Raw genomic sequence first — 15,889 nt, forward strand, 5'->3', positions numbered from 1 at the left:
ATAGATAGCAACACTTTGTGATGAACAGGGAATGTCACTAGGATAGAATGCCATATGCATTTAGATAAAAAGTAGCATGTTGTGATAAACAGTGAATGCCACTATGACTAACATGATTGATTTGCTTGACTGCAGGAGTATGTGCCTATGCTGGAGTCACGGGAGAGATTCCCATCGACTCAGAGATTGTGACCTGAGCTGACAGCCAAGGAGCGAGTTGCTATTGAGGAGATGGGCTTGAGACATGTGCTATATGTGCCTGAGTTTCGGGCAAACATGGGATTACTGACTGCACTGGCTGAGAGATGGCACTCAGAGACGTGTACGTTTCATTTGCCGATGGGTGAGATGATCGTCACCTTGGAGGATGTATACAAGATTCTACGGATACCGATCGTTGGGGATGTAATCCCATACGATCGAGATGGAGATAGGGAGGCACTAACACAAGTATTTCAGGACCCAGGACTAGAGATGAGGGCAGGACACGTGGCGTGGGACACTATGACAACCATAGGGCTAGAACTGCCGGCAGTCGCAGGAGGAGCGATTAGTGGGTTCTTGTGTCCAGATAGGGCGACACGGGGGTTAGCTGTGGGTTGGGGAGGAGCACTGGAGACACTGGTGACACAACACACCAGATATGCCTAGGGACCGTGTGCTGGCACACCTCTACTACGAGCTGCATCAGTTCGTATATCATGGATCAGTAGGACTGGGCTGCGGGTTGACACTACTACAGGTATGGGCTTATGAGCATCTGCCGGTGATGAAGTCGATACACTTCAGAGGGAGGGGACATGGACGCAGTTTTGTGCACCTATATGATATGATCACGTTGCAGCCACAGATTGGCAGGTTGGAGCACTGGCGGCGAGTGATAGACGAGATTGATGTAGTCATCTGGAGGCCATATCTAGGATGCGAGGAGTGGGAGGATGATGCAGTTGAGCTTCCATACACCTTCCGTAGTAGGTATCTGATTGAGCGGATGCCCTATGTGCTGGAGAGGCAGCTAGTGGATAGGGTTTGCAGGCAGTATGGCAGGATCTAGAGGATGCCACGGGGCTCGAGCATGTATGCACAGACAGTGAGAGATCAGGTACAGTTTGGGCCTCTATTGTCATATGATCAAGCAGTGACACAGCTAGAAGAGATGGTGCCCCTACCCTGGGACATGTGGCCAGAGGTTGACGATGCCGGCATGGATGCCGATTATACAACATACTGGGCAGAGCATCCCTTCCCACGCTTGACAGATCCGAGGGAGTAATTTGAGGGAGATGATGGTGGGGATGATGATGATGGTGGAGGTGATGGGGGCAGAGGCCGACAGAGGCAGAGGGGAGTAGTTAGAGAGAGGAGGGTTGCACCTCAGAGGGAGGGAGCAAAGGAGAGACAGGCTCGGGTGGTGAGGGGTCACGGTGGATTGCCGCTACAGGTACCAGCAGCACAGGGTCCCAGACAGGTACAAAGATAGGTATAGGGACATGGATAGGTATAGGGATAGGTGCAGGCACCCGTACAGGGGGAGCCACAGGCAGAGGCGGAGGGGGCTGACGCAGAGGAGGATGAGCTGATTGAGCTCAGAGAGATCTGCCAGGGTCAGGCAGATGAGATTCAGGACCTGGAGAGGGAGAGGGATCGGCTTAGGAGACAGCTCCGAGATACTGAGTGGGAGAGAGACCAGGCTATTCAGCGCTATACAGAGGCTGAGACAACACTAAGGGCTGGGAGACAGGCAGCAGAGGACACAGGGGCAGGATATGCTTATGTCCTGCAAGCAGGGGAGGAGATTGCCTACTGGCGGGACCTCTATTATGGTGCAGTGCCAGCAGATCAACGGGCGAGGAGCTTCCATAGACCATCGCGGACAACGACAGCTACGGGAGGGAGTCGGAGGAGGTAGGCATCTAGTGGTGGGGTCATGGGTCCTCCACCACCACCAGATAGAGGAGACAGGAGGGATGATTCTGGGGCGGGTCCTTCAGGGGCTCAAATTCCGTCGAGGCCAGGTGGCTCCGAGGGAGGGAGTTCATCATAGCCTTAGAGGGCTCCCTATGTATCAGTTTTTGTACCATTTTTGTATGATGATGTAGACACCTATGGGTGATTGTAGCCATATGATTTTGACATCATTGTATCATGACACTTTATATATATATATATATATGAGATGATTCATCTTTGTGGCAGCTATATGCATGTGTTCCTATGTGATGAGATGTTCTTATGTGATGCTTATGATATGGATGCAAATATGTATATGATGCAATGCAATATATTTTTGTTCTTTTATGTTTTATATGTGTATGCATGAGGCAAAGGTGAATGTATGTAATACAGATGAATATGATAATGCAAATGTAAATTGTGCTAACATGTGTTATGTGCAGGATGTGATGCAATTGTGGTATCTATATGTATGTATGAAATGCTTATATGTGGTAATGCAAGTGCAAACTACATGAAATGCAAATATTTTTGGTGTGTCATTATACTCAGTCATTTGATAGTAGGCTACATGGACTCAAGAAGGACGATGGAAGTCAATCAAGAAAGGGGATGGAAGATAGAAGATATGAACGTGAAAGAGCTTCTTGTGCGTTATCATCATTGAGCTTTATTATGGCAAGTAGGTTATGACAATCGAGGCATATGTTCAACCCAGAAAGTCATTGTACCTGTTTGCATGGAGATAAGATAGTCACAAACAAGGAATGCCCCAGTTCATACTAGACTCATAGTGTCCTCATATCCTTGGACAAGTCATAGCATTACTAAGAGACAATCCACAGAGAGAAAATATGAATAGGTGACGATACCCCATCCTCGCCTTTCTAGTCAAAGACATCCTGAAGATAGAATCTCTAGTTAGAGACATCCTGGAAAAGCTAAAAGACATGTCACCAAAAGATAAAATCAAAAGAAAACCAAGACTCGACACCAACATCCACTGTAGTCCTTAAGTTTAGTGTCTCTTGTCACTTGTATAAGTCTTATTTGATTGTGGTCACAATGTTTACTTTCACAGAAAGGATAGATAGCACTGAACCATATGTTGTCTGAGTCTGTTGAAAGATTTGATTTGTTGAAGCCCATTGTTGCTACTGTCTCATCTGAAACTGACTGAATCCATGAAGCTGATACTTTATTGCGGAGAAGATGAAACTTTATTGTGGCTGGCGATGCAGATGTTGCTTTATTGTGGATTGTGCGTGGATAGACTAAAGGAAGCTGGAAGAAACTGTACTCCTCGAAACATGTGATGTTCTTAGTTCCACACCCATCACTAGACATAGGATTTGCCGTAGCCACAGATAGGATCTGATTTATTATGGATGGAAAGGGAGGTTTATTATGAATGGCTAACCAATCTTGGGTAGATCAATAACAAGCCATGATGGGAATGGGTAAGTTTATTATGGATGAATAGGTTGTGAGTGTGTGCAAAGTGAAGTGATGAAAGTGGATCCTGAAGGAGGGAGGAGCAATGTCTCTACGCATGGCGCTGGTGACCCAGTTTTCACCATGGTACTTGCCTAGGGCACCACCAAAGTGGTTTTCACCATTGGACGAAATTATTTCTCTTTACTTTTTTCGATTTTTCAATTTTTTTTGTGTCACAAGGCGCCTGTTTGCCAAGTTTTCACCAAGTAACGATTTTTTTTGTTTTTAAAATTTTTTTTGTATTTTTGTATTTTTGTATTTTTTTGTATTTATTTTTGAAATTTTTGATTTGTTTTGTATTTTTGAATTAGGATATTCCGAAGAGCTATGTGTAGAACCTGCAAAGGTGCATGTTGTTGATAGGATCCTCCAAAGGTTCACCTTCTGTAGTTGAGAGCTGATATGCCTCAAATCCATATACCGTTGTAATGATGTAAGGACCAAGCCAATTTGGTTCGAACTTGCCCTTCTTCTCTCTATCTTGTTGATTTTTGGGGTTTTCTCTGAGAACCAAATCACCTACCTCAAATGTGCGAGGCTTGACTTTATGATTGTAACTGCAACGTTCTTTGACTGAATGATGTGTATCTTGAGTGATTGTCTTCCTTGATGAAAGAACTGAGATAGAATTACTAGTGTGTGGACTACACATGCCCGTATGCATGTCACCTAAAGAAATTTGGGCATCCCTGATAACAAAGTCCTTCGAGGAAGCTCCATTAAAGGTCCATGATGTATCGCCAAAAGGGGATGAATGTGTGAAACAAGTGGATGAATGATGAAGGCTTATGATTGCGAAAAGAAGTGAGAGTAGGATAGCATGATGGAGACTTAGGATCAACAAGTATGCTTTTTGACTTGAAATTGTAGAACTTTTGCCCCCAGTTATTTCGGTATTAGGGGAGATCAACTCTTTCTCTTTTTGATTGATAGGATTTTTATCCTTGACTTTGATTTTTGCAGAGTCCAATAGCTTTTGATTTTGATTTGGACTAAAGCACTTTTCTTCAGTTTTGACTTTTAGATTTTTCTTTTCAAAGCTTGATTTTTGATCCCCAATAAGTAAGGGCTTTTGTGATTCTTGTTGATCCAAGTCTGGAAGTGGAGTGGAAATGGAATGAGTGGGTGATATGGTAAAGTTATGTGAGTTCTCAAGAGGGTTGGCTATACGCTCAATAGATTCTTTGTTGGAACCACTCTTAGGACTATTGATATCATGAGATGCTTGCACCACTAGAGGAGATTTGCATTCAAACTTAGTAGCCACAACACTAAGTGGTTCACACCCAATTCCTTGGTCTTGCATATTGCTTGTAGATTGTTCCTATCGACAAAATGTGTTAGGAGATAGTGGGAGTTGATCAACATGAAAGATATACTCACCACATCCCATGTCTTTAAACTTGAACTTTTCTTTGAGCTCTGATTGTTTGGATGTAGAAGCTTTTAATGATTCTGGATCCACATATGTTGATGATGGAATAGCCTCTCGATTAGCTGGAATTGTTATTTCTGATTTAGGTCGCAGATTATTACAATATATGAATGGATTTGGGTCAGCTTTGATGCTCACTTCAACTCCATTGTGTGGAAACTTGATGCATCGATGATATGTTGATGGTATTGCCCTCATTTCATGAATCCAAGGACGTCCTAGCAATATATTGTATGTGAGATCCAGGTCTAGGACTTGACAAACCACATCCTTTGTAACTGGACCAACTCTGAGAGGTAAGGTGACCGTGCCCTTGGACGAGCGCTCTTCATCATCATATGCCTTGATGGTGATTTGATTTGTAGAATTCACAGCTTTATCAGAATATCCCAATTGTTTAATGGTGCTCAATGTACAAATGTTTAGACCAGCTCCTCCATCTATCGGGACTCGCTTTATTCTATGTTTGTGTATGAAGGATTCAACATGTAGTGGTGCATTATGTGGCTGACTTACGGAGGCGTTGTCAGCTTCTGTGAAGGTAAGGGAATGTGGAATGGAAAGGTATCCCACCATGGCTTGAAACTGGTCCACGTTCAGATTAGTAGGAACGACGGTGTCTCTCAAGATTTTGTCAAGGATAGCTTTATGAGCGGGGGATATGCGTAAGAGATAAAGTATGGAGATGAGCGCGGGTGTCTTCCCTAACTGTTCTACAAGGTCATAATCAGGTTTGGTTGATGAAGAAGCAGTGTTTTTAGTTGAAGCACCTGGCAAAGTGATTTTACCTCGATGGGTTGTGACATGACATTCAGAGGTAGGTTCAGAAGAAGATGCAACACCTTTTAGGACAATCTTGGGTCGCTGGGTAGTACTCTCAAGAGTTTTGTCCTTGATGATAATAGTAGAGACATGATTGTCCATCGAGATGTGATTGATAGTTGAATCATAGTTGTAAGGTGCTCTAGTATAGTTGGCTTGATCATCTGTGACTTTAGCTTTTCCCTTGTCATGCTTTGGGAACGGTTCCTTAAACATCTCATGTTCTTGATTGGATGAGTGTCCCTCAATCTCAATGTCACCTCTATCAATGAGATCTTGTACGATATTCTTCAGTCGATGACAATTTTCTGTCTTGTGACCCTTGCTCTTATGAAATTCACAATACTCATCATCGTTCCACCAATTTGGTTTAACCTTTGGTTCATATGGAGGAAAATCTGGAACTGTGATTACCTTGTTTGCCACTAGCTTCTTGAAGACTGACTCAAGTGGTTCTCCCAATGGGGTGTACTTCCTTCGTGATCTAGAAGTTGTTTGAGTATTCACTTGATTGTTTGTAGAACTTGATCCCGAAAAGATGAATTTGGGTCGCACTGTGTTGGCATCAACAACACTATCATTGACTGTGTTCTTGTTTTTATTCCAAAATCTTGGCTTGTCTTTTCCTTTAAAGTCATCTTTGTTTTCCTTGAATATCTTAATGACTCCTTGCTCAATTAGGTCCTTTTCTGTTGCTAAGCCTTTTTCAATAACGTCCCTGAAGGTGGACAAACAAGCTTTCCTTAATAGCCAATGTCTTTGTTAACATTCTGGGTGAACATCTCTACCATTTGTTTTTGTGGAATTTCACAAGAACATCTGCTAGCTAGATTTCTCCATCTTTGTAAAAATGATGCAAAAGACTCTCCCTCTTTTTGCTTGGTGTTGCAAAAAGTAGTGACTGATATGTCTGTCTCTATATTGTAGGAGAAATGTTGAATAAATGCCTTTGCTAAGTCACCCCATGACTTAATACCGGGTGGGAGTTGGGAGAACCATTCCATAGCTTGATCACCTAAGCTTTGTGGGAATAATCTCATCAAATATTTCTCTTCTGAAGCTACTTCAATGCAAGCTGTGAAAAACTATCTTATGTGTGCCTTAGGATCCCCTTTTCCTCTATACTTATCAAATTTAGGCATCACAAAGTGTGTAGGAAATGGAGGCATTGGAATGCTCTTGTCAAATGGATAAGGACATATGTCTCTCATTGTGTATGTTGGCTTCGGTGTATTTATGTCCTCCACTTTCTTTTGTAAGTCCCTGATTTGTTGTTCCAAATTGCTCTTAGGTGGAGATCGACTTCTTGGACCATACCCCATGTTTGAGGCACCCATTGGAGGAGGAGCATGTTGCATATATGGATGATATTGATCATACACATGTTCATATGGAGGGGGTCTATAGTGATGCTGCATAAATGGAGCACTTGGTATAGATTCATTTTGAGGAGCACCATATCTATTTTGTGCATGTATACCATACTCTATAGGCATGTCATGTTCTATTGTGTTGCCCTCAAATTTGACACGGGGTTTCCTTGTGTCCAAATTTTGAGCATGCCTTTGAATATCCAATTGCTTTGGTTGATCCGTAGCTTGAGTATGTGATTGAGCATATTTGTCTGCATAAGACTTCCATAATGGTCTGCGAAGGTGAGTATCATATACTGGACCATGTGTATGTGGGACTTCTGGTTTTTGAAGCAAAGATGATGGTGATTCAGGCACCATATGTGGTCCTTTATGTCCTCCACTATTAGGTCTTCTTTGATCCATGTTGGAGTGAGTTTGTTGCAAAGGTTGATTTTCCATTATTTGAGACATGTCAAAATCATGAGGTATCTTGGCTCCACTTTGTGCCATCATTTGTAGGAAGTATTGCCTATCTCTCCTCATTATTTCTTCAACCAATCAATTGAAATGGGGATTCATAATGGATTTTTCCACATCTGCTGAATGTATTGAAAAGTTGTCCACATTGTCATTGTGTGTATCATTGTTGTTTGTAGTGCCCATGTTCTCAACATTTGGAATGTTTCTATAGACATCCATGTCAGGTAATGTAGTGTGCTCAGGATTGAAAAAGATATCATTGTCATACTCATAAGAACTCATGTTTGCAGACTCTTGAGCCTCTTTAGTTTCTCTCCTAGATTTTTGAAGACGAGTTTCAACCATGAACTAGGTATTGACCAAGATGTGTAAGACTAGATGAAAATGGAAAAAGTATGGAAGACCAAGAGTTGGATGGAGTGTAAATGAATCTGAGATGTACTTGCAATGTCCAAAGTGTAAGACCAAGTATGTATGTAGTAGAGTAGGTGTTACTTCCAAAGAGAGGATAGTTTCTCTTGATGAGGTAAGTTGACCTTGACTCTAAGTAAGACCAAATGAGACCCAAAGGTAAGAAACCTTGATGAGGGACCACTTAGCAAAGTGTTGTTGTATGTAGTGTGTTGACAAAGTATGATGAGGACAAGCAAGTGACCTTTTGACTCAAGTTTAGACAAGTGTGAATGTAAAGCAAGATGTAAAGCAATGATGGACTTTGTGAGACCCAAAGACAGGTTGAATGCTAGATGAAACCTGGAGAAACAACCTAGGAAGCTCAAGAATTCCGAAACTGATTCCTTTTGTTTGCTGGGTTGTAAAATTTTTTGTGCAATTCTGAACACAGACGCGCCTGTATACTTCACAGACGCAGTTCCCCGACACAGACGTGTCTCTATTCAACATAGACGCTGTTATACACACAGACGCGATTCTACCCTTCACAGATGCGCTTAGAAAACACAGACACGATTAAAACAGACACAAATGCGTTTCTGTAAAATTTGTACAATTTTTTCCAATCTATGAAGTCGTTTTTGTTGTGACCAAATCTGACTGTTTGACTGTTTTTCGTGACAAGAGGACACAATGTTGATGAAAACCCAATGTTTGTAAGTGTCTAGACTCAAAAATGACTCCAAGAAAAATTGTGTTGTTTGATGTAAAATTGTTTTGCATACACTTGAAGACACAAAAGACACAATGTTTTGATGTTTGGTCTTGAATGTTTGAATGTTTAAAATAAGTCAAGCACAATTCTTATGGCTGGCCAAGACGATAGTTGTTGATCCCACATAGGGTTTTACCCCCGAGGCTACGCTATTCAGAGCAGATACTTAGATGCTTGACCTCACTGGCTCCACCCTCGGCACTCACTTCTCGGGTCCGCCAAGCATCAGTCCCCACGAAAACTCCCCATGGCGAACTTTGTATCTCTACTAAGAACCGTATGTGTGTGGGCCGCTACTAGAGGTGCGACCTCCTGCCCCAACAACTAGAAGGATTTGGGCTTCTAAAACAAAAAGGTGCTAGTAAGGGCATCCGCTCATGTGGCCATACATGCACACTTTCAGCTCTATAAATACAGAAGGCTCCCAGCCAGTAGGGGTTACGCCCTACAACCGATCAAATAAATTTGATCAAACGGGTTTATGGGGAGACATAGTGTCGGTATGAACTAATCAGCACACGTTATCCATAGTTTTCACCATGAATACATTTGGTTATAGTGGTTTGGAAGAGGTGGGTTTTCCTCGCTACCACTTGGGTCGTTCTCTTCTCACTAGTAGTCCTAATGACCACATGGGAAGACAGGCCCTCTAAAGATTAAACAAAAAGAGCCTATTGCTCAAGACACAAAAGACAATGATTCAATTTTAGTGCACCAATGGAAGTGTTTGCTAGTCTATGAAAACAAGGCACACAATAAAAATCCAAAACCCTTGCCAAGGACCTGCAACAAAAAGTTGTTAGTAGTTTGGGTTGTTTGAAATAATCACCCCTTCCTGCAAACACATAAGTTAGGTAAATTTTAAAACCCAAAAGACTTTGTGAAATAGGGGCCTTCAACCAAGCGATTTTGCCAAAAACATCCGATCTGCAACTTCAAAAACACAAAATCTGCAACAAGGAGGTTAAATACAAAGGGACAAGAGTCCCACCGGGCGTGCCAAAATGTATATGGTGAAAATGGATAACAATAATAACAGAATTGAAAGGCTAAATGAATTCAACCACGAAACCCTAGCCTAACAACAACAAAGATCTACCATAACATATGAAGATTACTTAAGACAATGCAAATCAAATGAAATCACAAAGATTATACCATCACATGTCCAATAGGGTTTTGATCTCCATTCTTCCTATCTCCATTAATCTTGCTTGATATATTTGCTCTCAGATTTTTATGTGCACAAGAGCTCAACAAAGAACGAAATGTGGTTGCAAGTAGGATCGTAGTGTAGCCAAGTCCTCAAGATTGTCGATTAGGATTTGATAATGAAGAAAGCATCTCCTTATATAGAAGACACTATAAGAAATGGAGGGATAAGATTGAGAGGTGTAAAAAGGAGGTCGGCTAGGATTAGAGGGTAGGTAGAAGAAATAATAAAATAATGAAAGAGGTAGGTAGTGTAGGAATTAAGAGATGAATGACATGTGTCATGGGTAGAAAAGGTTAATGAATTAATTAAATAAATAAAGATTTATTTAATTAATAGAGGAAATGGGATAATTAAATAAATAAATATTTATTTAATTTAAGAAAAGGATAATTTAAATAAATAAATGTATTTATTTAAATGAGAAATAAGGCTAGAAGAGGATAAATGAATTAATTAAATAAATAAAGATTTATTTAATTAATAGAAGAATTAAGCTTAGATAATTAAATAAATAAAATATTTATTTAATTAGACATGACAATTTTGGGTGTCTACAAATAGAATAGTCACTTACCACATAGAAATAATCATGATGCTCATCCACAATAGGTGCAAGTTCATGATCTGGAGTGACAAGCCCCTCCTGTAAGCATCACACTATAAATTAAACTAAATACAAGTGTCGTTAAAATTTTCAATAACATATTATTAAAATAACAAATGTAATGCTAAATTTACTAAATTTACAAATATGTCTCATACTTTTGTCAAAGTAGTTGAACTTGCTACTGCTACAACAACACTGCGCTCCATTGACGCGCGGATAGCAGGAGGAGTCTCTGATGTCAACATCTGAAAATTAAACAAAATATATTGATTAATCACCAAAACTATCTATATTATTTAATAACAACATTAAAGATAAATTGCTTACCTGGGTGAAAGATTGTCAATGAAATACACTTCGAGGTGTTGATGTTGAAGCTCTAGCTCATCAAACTATTTGACATCCAAAATGAGTAATTAGAAAATCATTCACCTAAGGTTCAACTATCTACATATAACAATTATATTTCTTCACTCGTTGTATACCTATGGAGTCGACGAAGTCGTGAAAAAGGGTGCTACAGGAATGTTGCTAGTATTGTAACACTTTGACCCTCATTTTTTATCATAATAATTTACTAATTTAGATATATTCTCAAATTTCCAAATAAGATTTAATAAAACGAATGAAATGAACTTGTAATGAAATTCACCTGGGTATCAATTCCAAATGTTTTGATCAGCAAGGATTTTGTCATGACAATGTTCTATGTAGCCAACTCCGCTTGTGCATTTGCATTCTTAGACCTATTAGGATCATAAGTGCAAAGAGAACCACACGATCGACAAAAATGAGCTAGAGCTCGATGCCTAGATGAATCACCATCATCACTCACATCACCCTCTACTAGAGGCCTAGCATACTGTATAAGGGTCTGAGTGAGTGAGCTAATGATGTCTAGAGTTTCGACCTCAATACTCTCCTTCACGATGGAAGGAATAATAACATGCTCCACCATAGGTCTGGCCAAGGGTCTTGGTGGGAGATTTGGGTCATGTTGTGCACCCTCTCTATCATGTGAGGAACCCCCACCTCTACCTTGAAATCTAGAAAATCAAAATAGTTTGGGATCTCATTAAGGACAAACTCACAGTATAGTTTTCTCAAAAATTATTGGGGTACTTCATGATTATTGCATGGGGGCTGATCAAATACCATCCGCTACCTATCCCAAAAATTGTTCTTAATCCCTTCATGATGACACCAATGAATAGGAAATATCCTACATCCAGGGAGTAAAGGTTGATTCATTTGTGGGTCCGTAAAAAGAGCACACAAGTCAAATTTATTAATTTTCTTTTTCTTCACTGCCACGTATGATAATTTTTCAGCATAAAATTGCTTTTTTTTTCTTCCTTCTTACTGGACAAAAAATTTATTTGCCCACTCACCGATTGTATGTGAGATACAATAGATTGCAAAAAACTGGCAAGGTTTGTCCTATGGGAGTTTGTTCTAGTGGTATCTTTTAGCCTTGTGATTAAACCTTCAAGCTCTTTTTGGCTATTTTTTATTTGAGCTAATAGGTTTTCTTGTGTACCTATGGGATGTCTAGGGATTGTAGGAAGTTCTTGATGTGCTTCTTCTTCAATGTGGTCTTCATGAGGAGGTGATTGAGTGTTTTCAACATTTTCTTATCTAATCTCATTTCCTGATAATGAAAATAAATTTAAATCAATAAACCTAGTTTAATCTTCAAATTAATAAAAAAATGACAATAAGAAAACAAAAATGCATACCTCTTTGAGCTCTTCGATGGTGTGGCGACATAATGATGAGAGATGGACAACTTAGTGCCCAATATAAAGCTTCTACCAAGGGCAAGCGCAAGAAAATGGCACCCCAAATCACCAAAACGCGGGTTTGGGAATGCAGTATGCATCCAAAATGTGGACTTGGGTTTTTTTAAAGTTTGCAAAGTCATAAGACGTGCTCCTTATAAGGCACACGCCTTATGACCATTTTTTATTTTTTTGGAAGTGTGACACCTTTTTGGTACCACAACTTCGTGCATATACCCGATTGAGATATGTTTACTTCGTGTGATTGAATTTGAGGTTGGGAACTTTGTATTAGTTTTTCAGCATACCGATTCACACACCCACAGGACTTCTTAGTGCAAGCTATGGAGTCATGAAGGATGACTCAACTTCCCAAGGTTGGTTCCATGGTTCTCTATCTCACAAGGTCCCTCAAACCAATGCCTTTGCTCTCATATCACTGAGCAAAGTGGTTTAGGGATGACAAATGCAAGAATGAGGGATGCTTTTGATTGATTTTACCATGAGAATGCATCCTATCTATGCATGATTCTACAAATGCAATAAACTAGATTATAAGATGACAAGATTAGTAGTAATACTATCCTAACATGATATACTAGTCTAACATGAATTTTCTATGATAATGGAAATGTTTCTTAAAATGCTTATTAAGATAATTCCTATCCAAAGAGAGGTTAAATGCTAGATGAAAATGACTATAGATTAGATGCATGAAACTTGGATCCTTAAAATGGAGGAAGGAGAGCTATATTTATAGAAAAAATAGGGCAATGGATGGCCAGGATTGAAAGAGTTAATCAAAGGTCAAGATTGAAAGCTGTCAATCCATGTTTTCAATTTTCACCAATGAAATGGTGACAATTGTCAACAAGAGGTTGGCTGGGAGGAGAGGTAGGAGGCATTAAATGCTTGAGAAGACCTCATGGTTACCTTAGGAGGTAAGAGTTAAGGTTAGGTTAAGGTTATCCATTGGATAAAGCTTTTACCCAAGGGGTAAACTCTTGTGCAAAGGATAAAGGAATAACTATGGTCAGAGCAATAAATGCTTGAAGAGACCCTTGGGTTAGATGGAGGTTAATTTAGTCAAAAAGTCTCTAACCATGCCACTAAGGGTTAGTTAACCATTAATGGTTTAAAGACTTTGGGGACAAACTTGTAAGAGTCCTTCCAAGTTTGGGGGATTCAACAAGTTGGCTTGTTGAATGGATAAAAGCTTTAATGCCTTTTGGAGACTTTACTCCAAATTTGAGAAGTGACCTTCTCAAATTTAGGGAAAAGGGATAGTATTTGGGCTTAGAGTTAATTGATTAGGATTAGATGAATTCTAGAAGAAATTAGGAATAGGGTTTAGTATGCAAGTGGGAGATGTAGGAAAATGCAAGTGAGTGAGGGAAAATAGAATTTAATCAAAATAAAATTTATTTATTTCAATTTGGTTGGAATTTGGGAATTTGAATAAATTAGATTTATTCAATTTGGGGTGAATTATTTAATTAAATGTAAATTTAATTAAAAGTAGAGAGAAAGGGATTTAATTAAATATAATGATTTATTCAATTAAATAATGCAAAAGGTTTTAGTGAATTTAACTAAATAAATTGAATAATTTACTTAATTAAATAGAGGAATGTGGCTGATTTAATTAAATAGATGAATGAACATAAAATGTTTATTTGGGAATATGGTCATTTTTATACATCTACAGTAACTAGCCTAGTACAAAAAATATGTAAGCATTGACAAAAATTTAAGGAGTTCAACAAAATGCTTCAAAGAAGTGTGATCTAGATGTTGAAAAGTCATTAGAAATATTCAATAAAATGCAATTGGAAAGTGTAAAGACAAAATCTACAACCTTTGCCAACATCCTCCTTGCTTGTGTCGAAATAGGGTATGGACATCTATCAAATCATAAAGGATAGAGGATTTTTATTAGATGTTGTAGTTGCCACTGCCTTTGTTGACATGTATGCAAAATGTGAAAGCATAGACAAGGCATTTGAATTGTTTGATAGAATGCCTAAAAGAAATGTGGTTTCATGCATTGCAATGATTACAAGGTACACACAATTCGGATTTGTTGAAAAGGCTTTAGAAACTTTCAAGAAAATGAAATTGGCAGGTGTAAAGACAAATTCCAAAACATTTCACAACATCCTTTATGCTTGTGCCAAAATGGGAGCTTTGGAACAGGGGTTGCATATCCATAAAAGCATAATGGTTGGGGGATTTTATTTAGATATCATAGAACTACACATTCTCTAGTAGACATATATGTAAAATGTGAAAGCATATAAAAGGCATGCAAACTGTTTGAAAAAATGCCTTAAAGAGATTCCATCTCAATTAAGGCAATGATTGCAAGATATGCTCAAAGGGATATTTCAAGAATGCTCTCAAAATATTTGAATTAACAAAGAATTCTAGAGCATATTTTAACATATCTTTGTGTATATAATGCCATTAAAAAAAAAGGAAATTCAAAATATGATTCATCAATTTTTAGATATGATTGTAAAAAAGGGGGGAATTTTAATTTTGAGATATGATTGAAATGAGAGAATTGCAATAATAGCTCCAACACAAGACGAAAGGAATAACAACCCACACATATTAATCATTCAAAATAATATATTTCCATAGACACAAGTTATCTATAGGGAAGTATAATTTGTTGCAAAAACATCTTGGGGCCAAAAGAACGCTAATACCTTGAAACAACTCAAAGTTGAGTGGCTTGTGCGAAAAGAAAGATATTTTCCTTGTCTATATAGGTAAGAGATCTTTTTTTGTTTTCATTATTTTTCATATTGCTTGTCTGAATGTCCATGAAATACAAGTACACTTAGAACATATATATAAGAGGACCATGTCCAATCTAGATACAAGAAAATAGATACTTGGGAGAGAAAAGTATCATGAAACATAGATTCATGTGACATTAAGGTATGATGCCATAATTACTAAATTGAGTTATCTATTTATAATAATGAGGCTAAAACAAGAAACTAAAAATAATCACACCTTCTTGACCAAGAAAATGTTACAACTTATGTTCTTCTCAAAATAATCTATGTAGAAGTGGGTAGATGGGGTGAGGTTGAAATGATAAGAAGATTGATAAAAGATAGAGGAATTAAAAAAGATCCCTTGGAAGTAGTTGGATTGAAATCCATAAAATCCATAAAATAGTATATGCATTTTTTGTAGGAGATAGACCATATCCATAGAAATAGGATATTTATGTAAAGTTGGAGAAATTGACTTGGGAGATGAAGGCGAATGGATATTTTCTAGATTCTAGAAATTTACTTGTTGATGTGGAAGAGGAATAAAAAGAACTATCTCTATGTAATCTAATTTATAAATTAATTTTGTTTCAATGTATATTTTACTATCGGCATAACCATTGCACCTTCTTTTTGTGCAAGTGCTAGTAATAATGAAATTTGAGTCAAAAGAGGATTGTTGGTTTATCTTTTGGGGGTGCTTCAAGATAATGATATAATTTTTAAATTTACACACTTTGTGAGACCAAAATTTGACTCTTGTAAAATAAGGATACTCGATTT

The sequence above is a fragment of the Cryptomeria japonica genome, chromosome 7, assembly GCF_030272615.1.
Source record: "Cryptomeria japonica chromosome 7, Sugi_1.0, whole genome shotgun sequence".
NCBI classification, from domain to species: domain Eukaryota; kingdom Viridiplantae; phylum Streptophyta; class Pinopsida; order Cupressales; family Cupressaceae; genus Cryptomeria; species Cryptomeria japonica.